At 43.0% G+C, this 24,983-nt stretch overlaps 1 long non-coding RNA gene across 2 annotated transcripts; it reads right to left on the bottom strand.

Moving 5' to 3' along the window:
- Nucleotides 1–5,166: 5,166 nt before the first annotated feature.
- LOC308191300 lies at nt 5,167–24,399 on the bottom strand. Of its 2 annotated transcripts, XR_013947879.1 has the most exons (4): nt 23,968–24,399; nt 22,993–23,180; nt 22,010–22,159; nt 5,167–13,148 (listed from the first exon to the last, which is right to left on the bottom strand). It is a non-coding gene; the product is annotated as an uncharacterized lncRNA (long non-coding RNA). The 2 variants fall into 2 exon arrangements; XR_013947880.1 differs by lacking the exon at nt 23,968–24,399 and having other exon boundaries at nt 22,993–23,503.
- Between the last annotated feature and the right edge of the window lie 584 nt (nt 24,400–24,983).

Raw genomic sequence — 24,983 nt, forward strand, 5'->3', positions numbered from 1 at the left:
TGAAAACACAAGTATTTCTTCAAAGTCTAAATTACCCCCTTACAATTTTTTTTTAATGGAAAAAAAGAAAAAGGGGGATGTGGCAATAGGGGAATAATGAAAATCCTATACAAATAGCTATTAATGTAGTTCAGCTTAAAGGAAGAGTTGGAAATTTTGAATATCCATTGTACAGATCAAACAGCTGGTCTGGTTGCACTCATCCTAAGGTGATGAGGGAATTAGCCAGTTAATTTACTGAACCATTGGCAATTATTTTTGAAAGTCATGGAGAACTGTGGAAGTCCCAAAGGCTGGGAATAAAGCAAATATAGTATTGATTTACACCGAAGGAAGAATGATCTTGGCAATTACTGCCCAGCACTTTTATCTTCAATCTCCAGTAAAATAATGGACCAAGCAGTACAAAAAGAGCTATTAGAAAACTTCAAGAGGGCATTGGAAACAAGAGCAACAAGTGACATGGGATAAAGAAAGAATCCATTCTAGAGGGAATTATTGATGTTTTATACATATAAGACTAGAATCAAAAGGTATGGGATAAAAGTAATGAAATCGAAACAGAAGCCTCCCTTCAGCAGAGCACTTAAGCACATGCTTAAATCCCTCCAAGTAAGTTTTGAGCAACCACTGGGTAAAAGGACAGACCTGTTTGCATTCTGAAAGTATAGCGATGAGCAGAAATGATTTTATAATCAGGACCTACACAAAGAGCAACAGCAGAAAAGAGACTGATAAAGGGCCCTATGTAAACGTGCAAAGAGAGAGAGTGATGAGGAAGAAGAACCAAAATGTTCAGAAGGTTCCCTTCAGTTTTGGCACTAATACCCTCATTAGGGATGTGAAAGAGGCTGCAAAGTGCACACTGATGCACAGAAGAGAAAGGGCAAAACCACAATAATACATGTATATCTGGAGAATTACATGCAAAACATAACAAAAGGAAATTCACTGTAATAAAAAACCTACTAACACATCCCGGGAAAATAACCCAAACTGGAGTCATTCAAGGAGAAGGAGAAACCCAGAATAAACAATATCAGACACTTAGGAAGGACAAAACTGGACAGCAAACTGTTTACTGCTTACAAATGAGAGATGAGAATCCACTGTAAAGCCAGCAGCTCACAGTTAAGAGGGGTGATGGACTTTGTTGCCTGCTCAGTGCTGAGGGGGCCACACTGGAGACCCTCATTTGATGCCAGACAACCTAATTAGAAAAACTGGAGATTTCAAAGAACAAAAGACAAAAATGCTTAAGGTGTCAAGGTACTGTGAGGAGAGAGCCTGACATTAAAGTTTCATTATACAGCTTGGCTGTGTTATGATAAGACTTCAATCCTGCCATCTATCACATGTCCTACATGGAGAAAATTGCAGAATGGGGGCTGGGGGCTGGTTGAATACAATCACTTCTTCTGATACCTGTAGCTCCATTACTGGCACGGAGACAACTCTGACAAAAATTATGAGTTTACCACAGCCTGAATACATCCTTTGAAAAACAAAAAGGGCAAGGAGTGAGACTGTCCTGTGCTTCTTGAAAAAGCAAACCCAGACTTAACAGATTAGAGAAAAGGAGAATAGTGCAGATTTAAGTCACGCACAAGACATCTCAGACGTGTCCCCAGTATCGGGGTTTGGGGTGGGCTTGCCTAAAAGACAGTCTTACCACTAGCTGCAAGCTGCCCTTTCACTCGCCATCTTAACGTGACCTGGGGTGTGCAAAGCCCAGTCCTGCCACAGCTCTTTGGTTGGTGTAACTTCTGCAATTATCTTCTTACTTTACTTTGTCTTACTGATGGTAATAGATTTTTTTTTCTCTGCAAATTATTTCCTTCATTTCATGTCATCTCTCGCTCAGATCATCCCAATTATTCATCATTACTCCTTGCTATTTTTAATGCTTAACATCTGTTTAAAGAATGCTTACTCCAGCCTTGAAAATGAGTGAGAAAGTAATTTTGCCAGTTTATTGAAGAAAATTATAGGTAGATAAAGGTGAGGAAATAATGACAGAATAACATAGAAGTGACAGAACATATATATTTAGAAAAATCTGATATATTAAATGCTAATATAACTGCTGAGAGGTCATGGAGATGGTCAGCTGTCATTTCTAGACCCCTGATTTAAATCAGAGATGGTTCAGAGTTGACTGAAATCTTAACATCTGCTAACAACCTCTATGCTATAAGTGCAGTTCTGATTATTAGTGGGTAACCACCCAAAAGAGATGTGTGCTCACATACATTCACGAAGCAGCAGGCTGTCTGGTCACCAGCATCTAAACAGGTCAAGCTGGATACAAGATTACCTTTTTGATGGCTAAACATCATCTCCCAGTCTGGGACTGAGACCTGCATCTGAATGATGTGGAGAAAGAGCAGGCTGGCTCTATTTGCCCTCTGACATTTCCCTTTGGAAGAAGATTTACCAGTGAGGCTACAAAAGACACAAAAGTACCTGCTTTTGCCTGCCCATCACTGCACAGCCACATCCCGATGCGCAGCTGAAAAGAGGCTGTGCTTCTTTCTGCAGGCTCCCCCATCCTTATCGCAGTTGCCAGCCCCATTTCACTCTTTCGGCAGTACTACGAACTCCCCAGCTTTCCTAAATATCTAACTGCCTCTTCCCACGTAATAATTAAGGTAGCAATGTGCAGTTATGGCTGCTGCAAAATTTTGTTTCCAAGAGCTTGTTTTCATTTTCTTACAGATATCGTATCTTGAGCCAAAACTTCCCAAGACTGCTGTATGCCTGAGGGAGACTTTTTTTTTTTTTTTTTTTTTTTTTTGTGAAAGCATAGCATTTGATCAAGCAGCCAGGTTTTTAGAACAAAGAGGTGAAATGAAAAAGATGATGTATTTGTTTTATAGCAAAAAGCGTTGAAACTTTATTTGAGCTTTCTTTATGGTTTCGGCTGCAAAAAGACCAAATGCAAAAATGTTTGACAGGATGGTAGCTTGTATGGCAGATATTGTAAGGTTTTGAAGATCGTATTTAGTGATGCATAGCATTTTGTGCAGATGCTCTGCTGTCTCAGTGTTAGCTCTTTGAGCAATGCCACTGCCTCTCCGAGAGGGCTGCTGACTGTCTCCATCTTCCTGACTCTGCCTTTTTTAATTTTGAAATGCTTCATTTTGAATTCAGACAGCTTTTGTGAGCAAAAGCGATGATCATACAACCTATCCGCATTCAAAACAAAGGACTGAAAATGGGAAGAAGTCCAAAAATGCCATCTCACAGAATATACTCAAATCCCCCAACACGTTTAAAGTAACATTATCCCAGTGGGTTAGCTATTTACATTTGACACTTTTTGGCTTATTCTCTGCCTAGATGAAACACTAGCTTGTGATCAGTTATAGTTCTGTCATTTTAGAAAAAAAAATAATCAAGCATTAGTTAATAAAAGCGAGCAATGGGTTATTTTCCATCGTTTCATCTGCAGCATTTCTTCAACCTAAATGCCTGACACAGCAGCCATCACATTTCTGAGAACTGTCCAAAGATTTACGGCAGTTTATTCTCCAGAAATTAAAATCTGAAGAAATGAAATCTGATTTGAGGGCGAGAGGTGGGGAAGCATTGCCTGAAGGATTAAATAAATAAATAAATAAATAAATAAACCAACCTCACCAAAACTCTGGGTAATAAAGTCAGAGCCTTTCAACTTCAGCTGTCTGTCAGTGGCATTTTTCAAATACACGTATATTTTAATGTTTTAAAATTTCTACTGGTCTGGGAGGTATTACTGATTCTGCCACAGTCTGCCATTCCTGACAAAGCAGACTTAGATGCCAGTGATACAGGGAAAGCTTCAAACTCCCAAAGGTGAATTAGAAGCCCAACAGCATTGGGCTTTATAGCCCTGTTGGAAACATGCACTTCTGTTAGCAACATAACACTCAGGAGCACCTCCAGAGTCTTGGGAAATCCCAAGGCCACCCTCTTTCAACATGCTTGTCCGAATTGGCTGCTCCCTTCCCTCACACAGTGACACCTGCCCAGCCCAGCTCTGATGCACAAGAGACCCGGCAGTGTTGAGATGAAGGATGAGAAATTCTTAATTGCATTCAGTGAACTATTATCATTGCAAATCCTTTTCACATCTGCAGCAATATTTTATCAGCATTGTTGTAAGGAACATTTTGGGCTTCACTCTGATTTTAGGGTTGGACTACGTGTTATACCACAAAGGACTAAAAATATTTCCTACCAGAGTTTCTTTAAATCAAGAATGGTGAATAACAATGTCATTTCCTTCCTCTTTACTTGACACTTGCCAGGCTGAATGGAGAATACTGTGTCTGGCTTTGTGCCCCGAGGTACAAGGATGTTGACCAACACAGTGAACTGGGCAAAGGGCCACCAACACTTTTGGGACAGCAGCACTTGTTGCATGAAAAGATGCAGAGGGAACAAGGTTTGTTTGGCCTTGGGAAGAGAAAAGAAGTTGTTGGGGGACCTACCAGGAGCTTGCCAGTACCTACGAGGAGGTTGTTGAGAAGATGGAGCCAGGCTCTTACTGAGATGTGTGGTGGCAGAACAGTACAATGGTCATGAATTGGAGCAGGGGATGTTCACACAGATTATAAGGAGAAACTTTCCACCATGAAGACAGTCAGACTTTAGAGCAGATACCTCAAAAGACTGTACAATCTCCGTCCTTGGAGGTTTCAAAGACCTGTCTGGATAAAACCCTGGACAGAAGTTCAGAAGTGACTCTGCTTGGACAGGAGGCTGGACCACAGACCTTCCCTTCCAGCCTACTGTGGGTTTTGTAGGCGCTATGCACTACTAACTAACAGATACTGGGGCCACTGCATGTGGCAAACATATACAGTGGCTACCTAGAAAGAGGATGAGGACTGGGGGAAGCAGACCCTTCTTTGCTGCACCTATGAGTGTTTCAAGAAACTATGCATTCAAGCCCTGGTGCTCCTACGGACAGCCTGGGAGAGTCTGAATCTCTGATCCTCAGATTCTGTTTTGTAAGGCAGGAACACCCACGAAAAGAAGCAAAAAGCTTTCCGGGATTTTTTTTATCCAGCACCTCGCCACAGAAAGCCACTTTATCCTCCTTTCCATTTACACAGCCTATTTAGCCTGCACGCACTTAACAGCGTGGTGTCCCATAGGGAAGTGCAGCTGGGGCTTGTGGATACGACTGTTTTTCTAAGTACTGTTGATATGCTTTATTGCTCTATTTGGAACCGTGGGCCATTTAAAAATGCTGTTATTACAGGGAGTCACTTACGCAGTGATCCAGTTTTGCAAAAGGTGTTTCTCCAGCCATAACAATTCTACATCGAGATGTCTAATGATGCGTACAAATAATTTCTCTGGTTACTAAGCAGACACAGCACCACACCTGCCTGAAACGGCATACTGAAAAGCCAGAGATTTCCTCTTGATTGACTCATTCCTTTCACGCCTGCTTTCAGAGAGGAAGCAGAAACATCAGAGACTTCTCTGCTTAAATTGGAAAAGTTATTTTCAGCATGACTACTCTGCCATACTAGAAAGTGGAGGTGGCGGTGCTCAGGGCTCAGAGACTTAGCTCTTCCATATGCCCCTCTGCCAGATGGGATTCAAATTCTTTATCACCCTGGACACTAAACCAGACTTTCACTCCTGTTTTACCTGGGTGCAGAGTCACCAGCTGAGTGCCTGGACAGCCTGGGACAGCGGTGCCAGGCTGTGACCAAACCCACCCACGGGGCATCCAGGTGAGGGCTGGCAGACCCGGGCACCGCAGGCAGATGGGTCTCATCAGCAAAACCTCTGCAACGGCAAGGGGGGCTCTGACACATTTTCCTGACATTTGCTGTATCTTTATATATTTGAAATATCAGAAGGAGGAAAGAATAATAGCAGCCTGTCCTTTCCCTCTGCTGGCAGAAAGAAGGGAAATATCATAGCCTGGTGCTCATCCTGAGCCTGCAGATCTGGATGCCTCGTACTTCTCTCATGAAAGGACATGTAACTAAAAACAGCCGTATGGATTTTTTCCTCTTTTTTTTTTTTTTCAATTTACCTCCTTTAGCAGGGTCTTTTCTGTGCAATTGTTTAGATTAGAACAAATGTTTACAACCCAGATATAAACTCTTGACAACAGGGTTTTATAACGAGTAGACCTGACAGACTTCTAACTATTGACTCTCACATTAAAAAAATGGATTGAGATTTCCAGCAGAATAATTATACACATGTACAGTCAGTGATTACTGAGCTTTTTGAGGAAAGCTAAAACCACTGAATCATAGCATGCGACTTTCATATCAAGGGCAACAATCTCAGTGTTGGGAATTTGTAGCCTTGCATAAAAACAAAAGGCTAAAATCTGCACTCTTTTTACAATCCGTCCAAGCCATCAGTTTCTCTGAAGTGACACGGGGTGTAAGTCAGGTGGAATTTATCCCTCACAGTTTTATATTACTTTTACTCTTACATCACCTCCAAATTATGAGGCTGCCACTTGGTCTGGCTGCCCCTTCACAAATTACCCTTAATCACTCACCTTCTGTGCGCTTCCTCTCTCAAACTCCAAAAACACCCAAAACATTCTCATAAGGCTTAAAAAGGATACTTTGTCTGGCTGGGATTTTTGCTGCTTACAGCCCCAGCCCCTTAATTTGTCCGTAAGGCAACAAAGGAAAAAGGACAGGGGAGTGGGAAGCCTGCCCCCATGTACTGAAACCATCAGGAGCTTCTGTGATTTCTCATTCGTAGTGGACAGGAAGGAGGAATATGGAAATAGTGTAGGAAAGGTCACTCTCAAGTTACTTCAAACCCAGCTGAAACTCTGATCTGCCAGATGTCTTACGAGCAAGTTGGTTTTTTCTTGAGACTCCGTCTCAATTTCCACACCAAAGAGGTTCAGATAAGCTTACGCCTCTGTCTGAACCTCTGAACCTTTTGAAGTTTGCCATTACTGTCATTTTCCCTGCATACTGCCGGTTCCTCTCACACTGACTGAGCTCTTGCAGAACTACCCAGCCCTGATAACCATGAAGGAAATGATAGGAAACACGTTGCAAAAATAGAAGCAAAAGTAGTGTTTTCACAAATTACAGGCTGGTGCATAGAGAAATATGGCCAGAGACTCCAGGGCAATCCTAACACAGGATGTTTGGTAAATACGAATCTGAGCATACATTACTAAGCCTACGAAACTACAGTGCAAAGCCAACACAGCCATTTGCTTGTGTTATTTTATACCTCTGCTCTCACTGCGCTGCAGTGCTCAGCCGTCTAATCTGCCATGACAGAAGGACGGTCTGGAAGCAGAAGGATGTGGGCCTGGAGGTCAGGAAAAGGGCTGTCTGCTTCTGGTTGTCACCAGCTTCCTGCTGCTCCAGGCAGATTGCCTCACCTCTTCTTGTCCTACCTGGAGGCAGAGGAGTAGGAGGACCTCTCTCTTTCACAGGTTATGGTGAGGCTTCACTCATCGATAGGTGTGAAGAAACCAAGACCTTGCCTTGAAGACATCTCTGTGAATGGTTGCTGGAGTCTGCTTTGAGATAGGTGGAAGTGTGTTAATTGTTGGTGATCTTACCCATATGGGAATTCATGAAGCCCCTTTTTACCCCTGTAAATCTGGGAGTATGGGATGGGTAGGATCACCACCTTTTCATTTGGGATTGTAGATGGCAGGGTAGACTGCAAGGGCAGGGGTGACATTTTAAATTTCACAAATAAGTAGTTGGACTATTGCCTGTGAACTGGAGGCACATCTCCCAGTGGTGCCTTTTTCTGTGGCCAGGAGCACAACAGCTATTTGTTATCGGTGATGTTGTGCTGTTGCTGCCACGGTAATTGAAACAGACTGCTCCCTCCAGGAAACACCAAGCAGCAGGGCTTTTACCAGCAGGTAGGGCTAGACAAGGGAGGAGGAACAGAGAAAAAACATGTAAAATACAGGTAAATACGGATGAAAGTACCCACTTAAAGCGTGACCTCATTGCTTTCAGCATTACAACAACCACAGTAATGCTACAGGTAGCAATGGCTGTTTACCTGCAAGTAAGAGGAGCAGTGCTTGCCCTTGCCTTCAGAGCTCTCTCTTCAGGCTGACCAGTTTGGCCACCACAGCTTGATTGCCATAGGATTTTCCCCAAAATGTCCCTCCTGTGGGGATGTGGTGACACACTCTTGGTGGCTCCTGGGCTTCTCCAGCTCTTATGTGCCCAGCTGTAGCTCTGAGCATGCTGTAAAATTAGCTGTGGATTGTGAGCAAAACTTGTGTGACTGGAAGACAAAAGACAGATCTGCTTCTGACTTCTCTATGTCTAGGACAAATTTGGGCAGTGTTGTGTTGGTAATAGTTTTCTTTTATAAAATATTTTTATGTTCTTTTTGTGTTCTTTTACTGCATTTTCCCAGATCGGTCCTCTGCAATTTCTCACTTTGTAGAAAAAGCTGTGAGTTTTCTTCAGCTTTCTGCCAATATCCACATAAAACCTCTGGATTAATAAAGCGACGTGGGCCAAGCACCAAAATGTGAGCTCTTGAAACTTTATTTTGTTGTTACTGATTGGAAGCACTGTTACTGCTGAGAGGCATCCAAAACCTGCTGGATGCTGGACAGTGAGAAACAAAAGCACAGCTCCAGCCCCACGTGAGCACGGTCTGGGATGCTATGCAACATCCAGCCAGCTGGGAAGAGCCTTAGAAGTGGGTTTTGATGAACGACTTGTGCCTCTCTGGGCCCTACAGCTGAAGCCTATACTCAGACATCGACTACATATCTCAGGCTATCCCTCTTAAAAAATTATCCTCCTGGTGATGTTTGGACCAAAGAAACAGCAGAGAATAATTACAGTTCTGCAATCCTTTTTCTTAATGTCCACAATATTTCACGAGATCTCAGAAGAGGCCTTGGATGCTAAATTCCCATTTCCTTAACAAAGGCTGGTGCAGGAACTCATTGGTGGAGCAATGATGAAAGCAAGCAGGTCGTTTCATCATTTTGACTTCCAAAACAGCAATAACAAAGCTCTGGACTTCTGTTTCATGGCATTTTCAAATGAACAGCACTTGTTTTGCAGCCACTAAACTAGGGATTTGCTGCCTCATGCTGCTCTGGAAACTCACCAAGAGGTTGAGAACCAGTCTGGGTTTTTTCTTCCTCTCACATCTTTACCAGTAACAAATGTTTTACAGGCCAGATTTTGGAGTGCTGCTTCCTTGCAAGCACCCCACCTGTTATTCATATGCAAGCCCACATCCTCCGTAACAGAAGTGGGGGTTCTCTAATGTTAACAGGAACAAGCAGCAGCAAAGGTTATTTTAATTACCAGAGGTGGAGCACATTTGGATGACAGATCCAAAGTCTTCTGATCTCAGTGGAAGTCTTTTTCCACTGACCTAAGCAGGCTTTTGATCAGATCCCCAGTTAAGGAAAGTGATGTTGCTGCTGCTTTGCACTGCAGGCTGGTGGACCGCTGCGTTTCTCGCTCGTCCCGGAGTTGGCCCGCTGACCAGCCTGGACAAAAACGCTGGCTCCTCGCCTACTTTGGTCATTCTGCCTTTTACATCCTCTCTCAGTTTTCCCTGCTGCTGTTCCTGGTTGCCCTACACTGTTCTCGCTGACTCCCAGGAGGGGAGATGGATGTTTTACAGGGGAGCAATGAAGCCGAGTGGCTGAGACAGAAAAAGAAATCCCTGGATCTCAGAGCTGTGCAGTGCCACTGCAATGTACAGTCAAGATGAGAGCAGTGAAGGATTTATAAAAATGGAAATAGCTTTAAAGGGCCCGCCAGAACAAAATTGCTCATGATTCATGAGGGGCCAACTCTGTAAGAGGCACGGATAGTTTCTCCACCCAGTAAGAGATCCCCATCCTCCCCAGGAAGTCTGCAGGAGACCATTTCTGTAAATTGCGATTGGAAAGTCTGCCACCTGATGCGACTCTGGAGGGCAAAAGCAGCATTACTTCAATGCAATCCCAGCATGAAAAAGTTAATAAAATGTATGTCACTGAGAAACCAATTGTACCTGCAGGGTAAGAAAAGGTCACACATGAATGCATGAAAACTGGGCATGCTGCATAAACTGTTGATTGAAATCTCCTTTCCACTAATATGTGAACACATTGAGCATAAACAGGATCAACACACAAAGAAAAATGATTCTGTCTATTTTTCAGATTAATAAACTTTGCCTGGATTTTCTCTCACTTTTGTTTTCCTGCAGTATACTGGCTACTTCGGTTTTAGGCAGGCAGGTCAGAGACTCTCCCTTTCTTCTGTATATCCAAAACACTGAGATCAAATTTTTTTTTTTTGGAAGAAGAAATGAAGTAATGGAAGCTACTGGATTCCTTTCTCATGATGTGAAATCCAGGAAGAATTTGACAGCCTCTCCTCTGAATTTCAAAACCAATGCTATCTGGTTCCAGCAGTTGGATCAGCCTGGGCTATACATGCTCACGAGCAAAACCACAGCTCACATTGGCTTCATTAGGTGAGGTCCTATAGACCCATACCAAACACTTCATGGTCTTACAAATGACAATTCTTTAAGCACAGACTGCCGTGCCTGCTGTTATATTATCTTTGTGAAGAAGAAAGATGTATATGGATGTAATGAAGAGAAAGTGAACTATTTGTTAGGCCCATAAATGAAATAGGAAATTAGTCTGTCCAGAGCAGCATGTTGGGTGCTGGTGTTCTATTATCTGACTTCCTGTAGCACTGGGAGAGACAGTGTGTTTTAATTAAGGATTTATATAGATCTCATTGAAAAAAGTTTTATGGAACCGAATTCTGTTCCTTTTGCTTATAGTAAAACTGAGGGGTTTTGCAGAATTTCCTTTTAAAGTCAGTATGTGGAAAAGCTATGCTTAAAATATGCAGGCATACCCTTTTCCATATTTTATGATATTTAAATGATCATTCAGTCATTCTGTTGTGCCATTCCTGTTTTGAAAGAATTTGTTGTCTAATTTTTTAAACAAATTTCATGTTGTGTAATATAGTAGATAACACATAGTCAGAAACACATCCATAGCGCTCTGATATACCCTTTACATGTTTCACACATTATACTGAGCAATATAATGCAATATGAAAAGTCAGATTTGAAAGGCAATAGATCTAACTACCTTTAAAACACTCATTTCTGCAGAGAATTTTAACATCTTTTAATATAGATTCTTATTCACAAGAGTGATGTTCTTCAGCAGGTGAAAGGTTCATCTTCCTCACAGCTTAGATTCAAATCAAATGAAAAATGAAGAACAACGGGCCAGGAAAACTGCTTAAAAAGACAAGAAACAAAGAGAACACATTTTTACCTTGACATTGACAAAGCTAAGAAGGGACAGAAAAGGTTACTGGAGAGATAGCGTGCACTTGCATAAGGATATGTATGCACACACGTACGTATGCAGTGCAGAATAACCTGTGTTTGGTCTCCATATATTTGCTCCCTGACTCCAATTTGCTAGTTGATGAAGTGGCACACATGAAGACAAAGTGCTTTTCATCCAAAGCTTGCAATTGCAATAAACAGGTATACAAAAGAAGCATCGTTGCCTGGTGGAAAGCAGATTCACAGAGATAAAGCCAACGTAGTCAGTGAAGTCTGTTTAATCCCATGAGAGCTGCATACCTAAACGTATTTGAAGATTAGACCCTAAACAACAGTTCCAAGGACCCACAGAAAGCCTATAGCTGAGGAACATGTCTAAAACAGATTTTTTAGTATTCTGAGTGTTTTACGCTTAAAAATCATTGTTTCTTCCCTGCCTGTACAAGACTTTGCTGTTCATGTGTTGTTCACTGCCTTATGTTCCTGTGTGATAACAGGTCATAACAGTATGTATAGCATTCTAAGCTGCTCTCAAATAACAAAATTATCAAAAATGAAATAATTGTCACTACGACAGCTTGCTTCAATAGCCATAGCTGTAGGAACAAAAGAAATCCTCTTTCATTTCTTATTAAATACATTGAAAGTATTAGAAAAATGTCCTGACTTTCTTTATTTATCCTGATACGTTAATAAAGCAGAGAATTTAAGGGAACTGAAAAGCTTTGAAGAAATGCCTTTCAATCCCAAACCAGAAAAGATTACTGTGGGTAAGCCTAAACTCTTTACAAAAAAAATGTAATTTAAAATGACCAGAGAAGAGTCAATGTCCACTCTTATGGGCTGCATCATTCACAGAGCGTGAAGCAACTGCTGAATAAACCAAAGTTGTTAAGGAACAGATTTTGCTCAGGGTAAGGTCTTTATCTGAAGTGGCAGAAGAGAAACGTGCAAATACCTGCAAAGCATATAAAGATAGTACAGGACCAACTGGCCCTAAAATATTCCTCCTTCTAAGGTACGTGTCATGTTATTTGAAGGTTGGCCCACTTTCAGCTAACAGCAAAAGCCCTAATTCCTTTAACAGAAGAATTAATTAAGCTCCAAGTGTGAGGTGAGTTTTCATTAATCACTCTGAAACCACTAACTTCTTTTGAACCACCTTACTAGTATGTGAAAAGGTTGTTAGACGTTTCTTAAGTCAAAATTGCTTAAATTGGCTTCACAGCATTGACAAGACCATCCTGAAGTCTCTTTTTGCTAAAGCACACAGTTATTTCTCATTGAATTAGTGCCAAGAGTGCATGGAGCCCTGTCGAGACAAATTAAACAGGGAAAGAGGGAAGCCTTGGCCCTTTCAAAATCAATTGAAGCACTTGCACAGGCATCTGTGTCCAGGATGGTCTTTGACCAAGAAAGCTGCAATTGAAAGTTATATTTGTCCTCTATCAAACATATTGGAAAAAGAAAGTCTTTCCCAAGGCAATTATTTTGCTCTGAAAACCATTATTAAATGCATAGCTGAATTTTCCCAGGATGACTGGAGACCAGATGCAAAGCTGCTTCTCGGTCATGTTATCACCCGGTTGTAATTTCTGTTTGGAGATCTTCACATGCCTGAGGAAGCAATTTTATTGTTGCAGCAGTTACATGGGTGAGCTCCTCACACTGCGCTCAGACCTCAGGATGCTCTGCAATGGCTTGGTCCAGGTATTCCTCTGACCCCGGCACTTGCCCCAGCCTTGACCACGGGCACCTCCTGTCCTTCCTGAGGAGGAACGTCTTCTCCAGACACAGTCCAATGACTCTTGCAGGAAACCTTTTGCCTGCAAAACCAACAGAGTTGTCTTTGCTGAGAAACTATTTCTGTTTCAGGGAGTTGAGTCAAACTGCATAGAAGGAGGATAGAAAGTTCCACAAAAGTATCCTAGGGGTAAGAATGGTGAACTGGTGTTCGGGAGGGACAGTGCAGCTTATCTCCATTCACTGGTTATTCATGCTAATGATTTTAGCTCTGTAGGAACAGGCTATGGCAATATACAAAGACATTTCAACCCACATCAATGTTAATAGGGGAAGAAGGAAGAAAATTATTCTAGCTTCTAGCAAAGCCCCAATTAAAATTAGACTTTAAAGTAATGCTAAGTTAGCCATTTAATCAAAATTCTGTGTACACAGTTAACATGTAAGCTTGCTTCACTCAGCTGAACTTAAGAAGCAAGAAAAAATCCTTAGAAAGCTTCATATTTAGTGAATTTTCATCTATTGGTGAAAATATCATAAAATTTCAAGGCAGGGTGCAGCATCTTCAAAATATGTCTGATCAGTGCCTGAAATGTCCAGACTCCTCCATTCACAGTCAGTTTTCAGTGGTGCCAATTATACTTTGCAAAGAGCACATGTTGAAATCTGCATACACTCAGCAAATTATTCAGGCACACCGTGAGTTTTGAGATGCAGGACTTACAGGCCTTGTTGCATCAATATCACATAGCTTCAGGGAGAGACTCTGGTGCTCATAGGTCTCCTTCTCTAAAAGACAGCTGTGCAGAAGGTGGTTGGTCAAGACTGGCTTGGCTGAAGTCAGTTTAGCCATTGAAAAATACCAGTGTGTGCCTTTCCAAAACAAGCAACTCTGACTTTACTCAGAAATTACAGTATGTGGAACTGAAACATGAAATCTTTCCAGACCTGATATGTCAAAAGAAAAGACCTTTATCCATTTTTACTCACAGCAAAAGTGCCTGTGGAAGACTTTAGGGTAGAAGTTTTCCTTGAAAGACTGGCTCCTAGGATGTTGCTGAAAACTGGGACTTAACATGCAATTGAGTATAAGCAGAGAATCACAGAATCATTAAGGTTGGAAAAGACCACCAAGATCATCCGGTCCTACCATCACCCCACTATCAATGTCACCCACTAAACTATGTTCCTAAGCACCACATCCAGCCTTTCCTTGAACACCCCCAGGGACAGTGACTCCACCACCTCCCTGGGCAACCCATCCCAATGCCTGACTGCTCTTTGTGAGAAGAAATGCCTCCTAATTTCCAACCTGAACCTCCCCTGGTGAAACTTGAGGAGTCACATAAGAAACTTATCTGGAAGGCTGAGATCATTCAATCATCCAAGCTATGTATCTTGTAAGTGTAAACAAAATTCAAGGAAATTTGAATATCAAATGCATCCAGTGACTTGTTTTTTAACACCCACCTATAGCTTGAGACTCTTACATCTTATTTTCCTTACATATAAAAATATCAATGAAAACAGAAAACTTAGAAATTATTTCAAGCATCTGTGGAGCTGAGACATTTTCCTTTTTGCAAAAAGCAGTTCAAGAATACCTACATCCTATGGTACCTCAAAATTCCCTTTGAAATTCTGCTTGATGGTTACATGTTCTGTTCAATTTGATGGCACTTTTCTTGATCAAATTATTTACAGGAATTATTAGTAAAATATTTCAAACAACAACAAAATTAGTCATAATCTACTAGAAAACAAACTGGTAAAGAGAGAATAGAAGAGAACTTGACTGAATAAATTATTCATTACAATTTATTCAGTCAGCTTTGATTTAAATGCTTGCTAATCTTTTGAAGGTTCATGTAGTACAATCTTACAGTAGCCCTGGTCATATATATGAAGTGTGATTTTTCTTCAAAAAAGCATTCTCAGATTTCCCATGTAATGAAAAGCTGGGGAAAGAGATGGTTTGGAACCATCAGAACATTTTGTTTTGATAATCACTTTCTCCGGTAAGAAAATAATCACTTGTTACAGTAATGTGAAACATTTCAGTACAAAATACTAATGTAACACAATAATACAATGCAGTACCACAGAAAACAGATGTATAATAAATGCAACAGATTTTCCCAAATCCAAAATTTTATCAAAACAGATAACTGTTCCGTGAAAGATTTAGACAAGCAGAGCTGCTTCCTGACCTTTCTGGGCCATGCAGAAACTCATGTTTTCTTTCCACCTCCATACTGTATGCCAAGGAGCCACTAGCTAGCATTAATGAGCACTCGCCTCCTGGAAAACACAAATTATCATTTCTAAACTTTTCACTGTGAAGCTTTGTCATGAAGTCTCTCCAGCTCCACAGGCACCCTAGAAAACAGTGTTGGTTTTGCTGGAAAGCTGTGGGAACAGTCAAACATCATGTTTCTGTAAGGGCTGCCTGACACCGAGATATGGATATCTTAGTTGTGGGTCCGTTACCATGACACCATCTTGCAATAAAAAGACAAGGGTTAAGGTAAAAATAAAGGAAGACATGACTTACACAGATATAAATACAGATCAGGTATGTCAAAGCCCCCAAACAGTTATAAGAAAGAGCACAAAAACCAGTTTGCATATCCACCTGGGATTTTAACGAGCTGTGAAGGGGCTCACTCTCTGCTTTGCTTTGCAAACAAGCTGTCCAAACTCCTGCAAAGCCTCACCTCAAGGACTCAACTCCTAAGCACAGCATCCTTCCCCGAGGAAGCTCCTGATCTGGGGATATATGTTCCCTGCCCACATAAACTTTCTCTCAGCTGTAGTCACAGTCAGTCCTCCTCCCTCTGATTTTCTGCAGTCTATAACTCGTGCAAGATGCTAGCTTTAACTCTCCTTCCAGAGGTTTATTGCCTGCCCTCACCTAAAAAAGAGCAATGCTCTTGCCTCTCCTGTCTGCCGGTGTCAAATCACCGCCTATCAAAATGACGAAGGGCTCAACCACCTGCCTGCATGCCAGGGGCTGATGGGGAGGTTAAACACCACCTTCCACCCATGGAGGCTGTGCTCCAAACCAGTGTCCAGCCCCTCTCTGCGCTGGCATGCTTCATGAGCTTCATTTGAGCTCTCATGTGCATATTGTAAAATTAGGACCTAACAGCATCCTAATTTGAAAGCTCACTCATGCCATTCAGTTAATTACAATGGCTAATTTATATCTTTTATTGTTCTGCAAACTTGAAACTTCAGTTTCGGTGAGAACGGAGTGACAGCTGATGCAAAATGCTCTCCTGTAAATAAACACAGGTTGTGGCAAACGGAGAAAGGATGTTCAACAGCAACCATCAGTCTCAGTTAGGATATTGGGGGAAAAATTGCAGCGCATTAAGGAAGCAATAACACTCAACGGGGTGTGCATTCATCAGTCACTATGCATGCACGGGGAGCGTGCCGAAGCACCGAGAGCAGCCAGCCGTGCAAGCTTAGGTAACAATTGCTTTGGTGCGGTGTGCTGGGCCCCACTGATGGATAACACAAACCAGCCACGAGCTCAGCTCTTGCAAGCGCTGAGCCCCACCACCACGGATTCACCAGGTGAGCCTGGGCAAGGCACGCACCTCCTCTGGGGTCCTATTTTCCTGCAGGGTGAAACGGATTGTAGTGGCTGGCTTTCCCAGGGGAGCCGCTTGTTCTGTGTTAGCAAAGAGTGGCAGTGCTTCTGCTGCTACTCGCCGTAAAACAAGGCTAATCTGTCCCTGCAGAGGATGGGAGGGGAACTCCTTGTTAGCACGAGTAAGTCACTGTGCAGGGCTGCGAGAAAGGGGGGGAGGACCCTCCGTTTACTAAGAGTGGGGTTAATGCCCCGCACCAGGAGGGACCTTGCAAAGACCAGGAGACGGAGCAAGCCACTGACATCCACCCAAGGCTCCCACTAGGGCTGATCTCCCCTGTATTTCCCCAGGATCCTGCCTCTTTTGGTCATCCCCAGGGGCTGGCTCCACAACCAGATGGCACCCACGGATGTGAGCTGCTCTGCTCCCCAGCCAGGACCACCCTGCAACTATAAGGAAGACATCCCAAACCCTGCCAGCCCTCCCTACAGTCCAGTCCCTGCCTAACATCCTCACCCCGGCATCAGAATTCCCATTCAAAAATATTATCACCATTGAAATAGATTCTTTTTGAGGTCTCCTCCCATTGTATTTTCAGCTGTGCTTGTTTAAGAAGCAACAGCATTTATTAAGCATTGTGTTTTCTCTCTTTTTCTTTTTTTAAGTAACAACAACAAAAAAAAAGTTCTTCCTAAAGGAAGAATAAAATTAGCGAGGCACACCTCAGGGAATTGGGCAGGCAATCCACAAACTGCCTTCAAATGCTCCACGTTATTATTTCTCACACTCATGAAGGACGTGCACATTATGCATAAAGCCGCTTGCCTCATACAGTGAAAACAAGGAAACAAACAACAACAAAAAAAGAGCAAGTTCCTGGGCTGCTTTTCATTCATTTCCCATCCACATGTTTCATTGCTGACCGTATGTATGCACAGCACATACACAAAGAATAGCAACTGCTACATATGGTGCCTACTGCTGTTAAGGGCCTGTCACACTGCACTTCTGAGTGTTTCAAACAGGGAAGGCTCATTTGAAAAGATTTTGCAAACCACTCAGACTCTCATTTCAGAGGGAGTGGATAGGAGAGGGTTACAGAGCAGCCTTAACATTTTATGCACATGAAGATAACTTCCTTTCCTTTCTCTGTCTCCTTTCCAGTTGACATCTCAGCAGCTACTTGAGAGCACAAATTGACCAGCAATGTGTATCTGCCAAATACTCTTCTTTTTAAACTGTACTCATCATCCCTCCCTCCCTCCCTCTGCACTTCAGTAATTAATTCAGTATATCTCTTTCCATAAAACACATTTCTTTTCCTTAAGCTAAAGGTAAGCAAGCATCTTGAACCATGGAGAAGAAACTCCTTCTACTACCAACAGCATGGAACAAGTACATCTAATACAAAACATTTGATATGAATTCAGACAGGTATTGTAATTAGTGGAGCACTAGGTCAGAATTTTAAACTGCAATCTCCACGTGCACATTTATCTCGTTGCTCTATTCCAGCTCCTTACAACCTAGCTTTTCAGTCTGTTTTGACCCTGTTTTTGCCACTGCCCAACTTTCCACATGCTCTTTTCTGAGGTTGAACACAGCCTCAGAAAGTCTTCCACCAGTTCATGACCAGGTGGAGCGACTTGTGATACAGCCAGGTCCACTCATCACAAAATAGGCATCCCAACAGAGAGAGCTGGCAGCTCCCTAACCCCTGCAAACCCCCCCAGACATAGCACTCACGCTCTAGAGCAGGCATCAGGATCAGTCCTAAAGTGCTTGTCCCACTCTTACTTCCAAATTGCACTTCAGCAGATTCCCCCCCCCTCCATCTGTGCATCAGGAAAATGACAAACAATTGAGGCAGAGGGTGAATAGAGCAAGTCTGCTTTATTTTTAAACAGGCACAGCTATTGCCTTTTTGTTAAAATATATAAATAAATGCAAGTGGTGTGAATTAGAAGCCTCTGCAGAGTCAGCACATATTATGCAGGGAAGCTAATCTCATCATAGTTAAGTAGAAAATATCCTGTCATTATAAGCCTGATCTTGTCTCCCTGTCACTGTTTAGCTTTGCAAAAGCCAAACCAGCCTCCTTGAATTTCCACTGGCCAGGTTTGATGGAACGTGTAATTTTCTTGGAAAGCTTGAAGGCAAATGGGACAAGCCATCTGGGAGAGGTGAGCATTTGGTGGTGGTGGGTTTTTTGGTCACTTTTAGGTGCATTAGCATGCTATTCTCCCTTCTCATTGGACACCCAGCACCTCTCCAAAGAACAGGCAAAGAAACTGGCCCCGCGTTCTGCAAAGAGGTTTTGACTTGGCCCAAACTTAGCAGCGTCTGTCCAGGAAAGCACAAGCACCGCTTTGCTTCTGACTGTGTTGCAGACTTCACATGTGCAAAATGCACATTTGCTGTGTGTGTTACGGACACGTTGCCCCAGTTCAAACTTTAGAAACATCCCACAGAAGCGGACAGGTATGCAGCAGGGAGCCAGTAACAAGGGATGTTACTCAAAGTCTACCTAGGAGGGTGAGTTTGATCAGATGCTCCATAACTGGTCACCACGTCCATCTGGTTAGCTATCGTGACCTACTCACACTCTGTATATTGGTGGTTTGGTTTAGGCTGAATTCAAGGTGATGATTTTGATGCAGGGACAGGCATTTGTAGTTATGTTAGTCACATCTGGGTCAGCAGCCTCCAAAAGACTCTGCAGCCCCAGTCCATGCAGAACTTCAGAGGACGAGGCTGATGTTGTTGGAAGAGGAGAGGGAAAGCGACATGAAGGGATGAAGCAGACCTACGCAGTGATACAATTCAGTCTCCTTTCCTGTATGTACAAACCAGCATGATACCTTTATCTCCTTCAGACTTGGATAAGGTTCAGATTTCCTTTGCTGCAGTTCAGGCTCTCACTTTCTGCTTCTGCGTGCAATAAAACACAATGTTCTACTATTCTGTGAGCTTTTTTAATCACTTCACACATGGTTTTGAATGCTTGACAGATTGTTATTAAATATAAATGTTTTATATGAAATAACTATATGTTGTTGTTTCTTTGTGAATCAGTTGGCTATGAGCACAACTTAAACCCAAGGTTTGAATCATAGCTTCGATTTTGTGTAAGGATTCCTTCAAAGCCTCTGACAAAGTATTTCAGTTTACAGTCCACCAAAGGGTTAAGCTGAAGGACAAGAGAAGTAATATAATTTTAATTGTGCATATTTTTCCCAGTTATTCGAGGAGCTTCTGCCTCAAATTCTCATGACAATTGCATAATGCTGAATCTATCCACTGGGAATCCCAAAGGAAAGGCTTAACCCTTTTGCTTTCTTGAAGTTTAATAATTAATTCTACCTCTTTCAGTGAGAGGAGGCAGCTTACCCAAATGGCCAGTCCTGAAGCAAACACTGACGTAGGTACTGTACTGTACGTGCTCTGTGCTTTCAACTTCCTTGTCTGGGCCACGTAGGAATAGGCAAACTGGTTCAGGTAAAATTAGAATTGACCCAAACCTTGCCACTTAAATAGGTCTTTGAGACATTAGGGCCTCTTTGCCATTGCTTTGAAGGGCAAATTCAGGGGCTTGCATTTTAGTTACTCTCCCAGTGAAGTCACTATGGGAAGGGTGGAATTAGACCCTAGGTTGTTTGTTTTCCCCAGCAGTGGCTGCCTGCTAATTGCAACTGTTGAATGCATGCATATTCATTACACCGTGGAGCTTGGGAAGCTGCACAGTCTGCAGCTAATGTGCTGAATCAGATAGTAAATCAGACTGATTAAGATACAACGCTTGGGCTTAAAAGACACACTAATCACCCAGCCTTGCCTTTGGAGTTGACTTTCAAATCGCACCCACAGGAGGGATGCTGCAGAGAAGAGATGGGGCTGAAGGCTGCCTCCAGCAGCAGTGGGGCAGGCAGGGTTATTGATATTATGATATTTGGGGAGCATTTGCACACACAGGCGTGCTGAGACCTGTTGCTGCTCCCCTCACCCCCCGTTCTGTGCAGCAGCAGAAGGCACGCATGAAGCCTCTCTGCTGTGTGCCAGCACGACACGGCTCCTCTTCATTTTAATAGGCTTTCCTGTGCTTGGCTCTCAGGTATGCCATGGGAATAAACAGTCTCAAGAGATGGCTGTGGAGCATACTCATTGTTTCATTGCAGAGCACCTCTGGAACAATACCTGCATTCAAGGTTAGCCATTTCATGCCTCTCCATCCTGTAGCAAAGGAGCCCTTCCTTACAAAAGTACTTCTGAATCTGCCTGGAAGCCAAGCGTGGGAGACGAACGAGACCTCTGCAAATGTGTTCAGTGAGTTAAGTTGTTTGTTTTGTGATAAATAGCATGCTATGCTGATACCTTCAAGTGTTTGACATTCATGATTCACAATTTAAAGCCTAAAGCACGTAGTGGTGTTTATTTCATGATTTAACCTTCTGAAATGACTTTTGCTTGTGCTCCAGACTCGTTTAGTTTGACAGTTATGTGAATTCCAGCCATTGGGCTGAAATTGCCATCCTGGTTTGCATGAGCAATACCTCCCCATCGCACAGCAATGACCTCTGAAAAAGGTGCACGCACATAGAAAATGCACGCTCTTGTTTCAAAGGCTGCCAAACATTTGCAAATCCATCTCATTTCTGCCTGGGTCATTCTCAGTCTTCTCTGTACAGAAATGAGAGAGGTGGACTGAAATCTTCCAACCCTCTTCATCTCTCTGGTTTTGCCACCATCACCAGTAACAAACACAATAGCAATGGAGTCTGTAAATTAAGATTAGAAGGAGTCAGAGGGACTTCCCCATTCTGCCATAAGTTTCCTCCAACCTGACAGCTTTGCTTTACCTTCCTCTGGCTCCTCCGTCCACACAAATATCAAGCACCAGTGCACTTGCTGTGTTTGCACCAGAGACACACGCCAGTGCAAATGCAGTGGCACAGCCCACTTCAAGGAGAGATCTTGAAAGTACCATCACAAGCACTACAAATAATACAAATTAAACCCTAGATCAGAAGAATGTGCATTTTGAGAGGAACTCAGATCTCATTGTACCTGTTAAACTCTCTCTTCATCCTATTTCTGACACCAAACTGCAGTTTTAACCATCCTAAAAACTCACAAGAATTCAGAGCTGTACCCTTGTATCTCAAGCCTGTGTCTAGCAATTATGCTCCTGGAACACATCATCTTCCATCTCCAAAGAGCCACCATGTTCACTGTTCATTTTCACTCAAATTACCCATAGTGTTGGGCTGGGAATACAGAGATGCAAGTTAAAAAAAAAAAAAAAAAGGCAAGTCAACTAAACACTCAGGCACATTTACACTTACTTCACTCTGGTTCCTGAAGCAAAGGCAATGATGGCACAAGCCCAAACTTTTCAGACAGTGTCAGCTTAGGAAGTTAGTCTCCGAACAGAGGTTGGGCTGCACAGCAAAAAGTTCAGATACTATCCTCAAGAACATACAGGGCACCAAAACCTAAAGCAAGAGAGGCAGCAGAGATTAAGGTTTCCTGCTAGTCTTAACAACACAAATCAGAGGCATTTTTTCACCAAATTCATTGTCTCTTCATCAGACACTTTTGAAGAAACTATATTTAAAGCTGCTTTGTATGGTTAAATAGGACCATTGTGGACCACTGTGGCTACTCACAAACACTGCTTTCACCAAAATTGGTAGCTGCATTGGCACATTGAAACAGATGAACAGATGCAATGTCAGCCATCCTAGCAGTAATATCCAAGGGGAGAAGAAATGAATTAGGTAACAGAAGTGGGGAAACACATTTTAGCTAAGATTTGCAAGCACCAGACGCAGGATGCTATGAGGCTGAGAGGAGCCAGACATCTCACCAGCCGCAGCCAAGCTGTTAGGCAGGTCAGCGAGATGCCCAGAAGCAGAGCGAAACAGCGAAGCTAGCCTGGAGCAACCCGGAGAGAGCTTTGAAAAGGAGGAAACCAACTCAGAAGCAAAACACAGTGTGAGTGGGCAGGCAGTGCTATTGTGGCGAATCCCAAATTAACAGCGAACTCCACATGGGGAAGGATGAGAACTCTATGAAATAATGCTGGTCTGACCACCAAAAAGGGCAAGCAGCAGCATTCAGCACATACTTCAGAGCACACAGCAGGGACGGACGGTCAGAGAGGGCAGCAAGTAATGCCAACACTATGGAGTGGCGGCATTGCCAACAGGAAGGCAATCTGTAGCTCTGGTTTTCTGTCACCTCCCTTATGCTATCAAGCAAGCAAAAACCTGTGACCAGGGGACAGCAGCGTGTGAACACGAAGGCAATTTAGAGGTTCAGTTACCTCTTGACAGCTATGTTGCTACAAATACTCTGCAGCAGCAAGGACGTGCAACTGCTGTTGCCCAAGCTGCCATCGCCACCACCCACCACAGAGGATCACCCTCTCTATCCACCACAAGGCACCTTCCTGCTGCCACAGCTTCAACAACTGTTTCTTCTTTAAAAGGCATTTCTGCTGATGTTGAAGTCCTGAAAAAAAAAAAAGACGAAAAAAAAAAACCACCTCTCTTCCCCAGCACTGGCAGCTGGAACTGCAATCAGAGCAGCAAGGACAGAAAGCACCACAGGAGGAGCATTTGAGAGAGACATAGGCAGACCCCTTGACAAGAGCAGAGATTAACTAGCATGCAGATATACTTTACAAGGGCCCAAATGGACACTGAGCCACCAAGAGAGACTGCATTTAAGTGGAAATAAGCTTTGCTGAATACATGAAATGCCAAAGGATCTGCAGAGGAACTCTTAGCAGAAAGGGCCATTAATCACCGTAGCCAGCTGCATCCCATATACAGTGCTCACCTTGTGAACCTGAAAAATATTACTGTAATAAGAAAAAAGACGCCCTTCAAAAGATTCTTCAGGTGCCCTACGCAGAGACTGCAGTAACTCTTTGGGACAGATTATTTTCTGGCTGTATTTCTCAGTAGGCGGATTCCTCAGCTCCAGTTCCAAGAGCAGCTGACATAACTAACACCACTTTCATCTGTCGCAGTCACCTTCCCCTATCTTTTCCCTACAGAAAGGCTCAGACAAGTGTGGGGATGGGAAGGGGGAGGCTGAGGGGGAGGGAAATGAATTGGCTGGTCTAGATGTGGACTTCATCACCTCCCCCTTGCCTGAGGTAGAGCTGAAATTCCCGAAGACCTTTTGTGAAGGGCAAAAAAATGTGCCTTCTTTTTTCTCCAGTGCCTTTGATGTGGCTGTGATCCTAATCAAACAGTGAAAAATAAAACCCCATGCATGGAAACAAGATCACCTCTGGCTTCAATCTGGCTTGCGTTTCCATCCCCTGGAGTTGAGTCAGCATCGGTCGCATCAGCTGCTTAAAGAAGAAAAAGGTGAGCTGCAAACATTAGTCACAGGCGGAGGCAGCAGCAGGCAGGGACGAGTGACTCAATTCCCAGTTGTCTCTGAGAGTTCCCGTCATCCTCTCTACATCAGCACATTTTAAAGCAGGCTCAACATGACCTTGTAAATTCCCCTTTACGTCACCATGGGGACTTTGAGGACCTCCTCCTTCTTTACAATTCTGCTTTCATCTCTCTCCTTTTCTCATGCATATTGCATTTTATAAGACACTTGCTCTATAAAAAGCAACAAAAAGTTGCCAGTGTATGTCAAGATGCCTATAGACAGGGGACTTTTCTAAGCAAGGTTTCTCTAGCTAGGACTATTCACATTACATAGGAGGCTAACTCCTGAGGATACCGGGATGGCTGCCTGGAACATGCACTTAATTTTCTCAAAATAAATTGTCATTACTGCAGGAATGACTGCCAGGTGAAGTAAGCCTGGTTCACTGGCCCAGACAGACTACACACAAGAGGGCTCAGCTGGTTGTGTTGTGGCCTTTGGGACAGTCACATCCACTGAGGTGGTTCTTTAAAAATGCCTAGGGCGTTAGAAAAAGCAAGAAGCTGGAATACCTCAGCTGCCTTGCATCCAGAAGAGCCAAAGCAGCTGTGGGTCAGGGTCGCCAGCGTTCATCCCTTGCAGGAAGAGGTGGAAATTGCTGACAGGTTTTATTTTTCCCCTGTGAGGTGCCTCAGGTTACAGTGAGCTTGTCTTCTTTTCAAACACAGATCCTCAGCTGTTGTAAATTGCTCGAGGTCCTCAAGCTTTCACAGAACAACTCCAGTTTACAGCAAGTGAAAACTGAGATCGGTTTCCACGTTTTTCACAAAAGGAAAAGGAAATTGAGATGAACAGCTTGCCAAGTGGCAGACGCTTAAAAAAATGATAAAGCTTAGGTTGTCTGACTGTAAACATATT

Source organism: Anser brachyrhynchus, assembly GCF_964034855.1.
Source record: "Anser brachyrhynchus genome assembly, chromosome: 2".
NCBI classification, from domain to species: Eukaryota; Metazoa; Chordata; class Aves; order Anseriformes; family Anatidae; genus Anser; species Anser brachyrhynchus.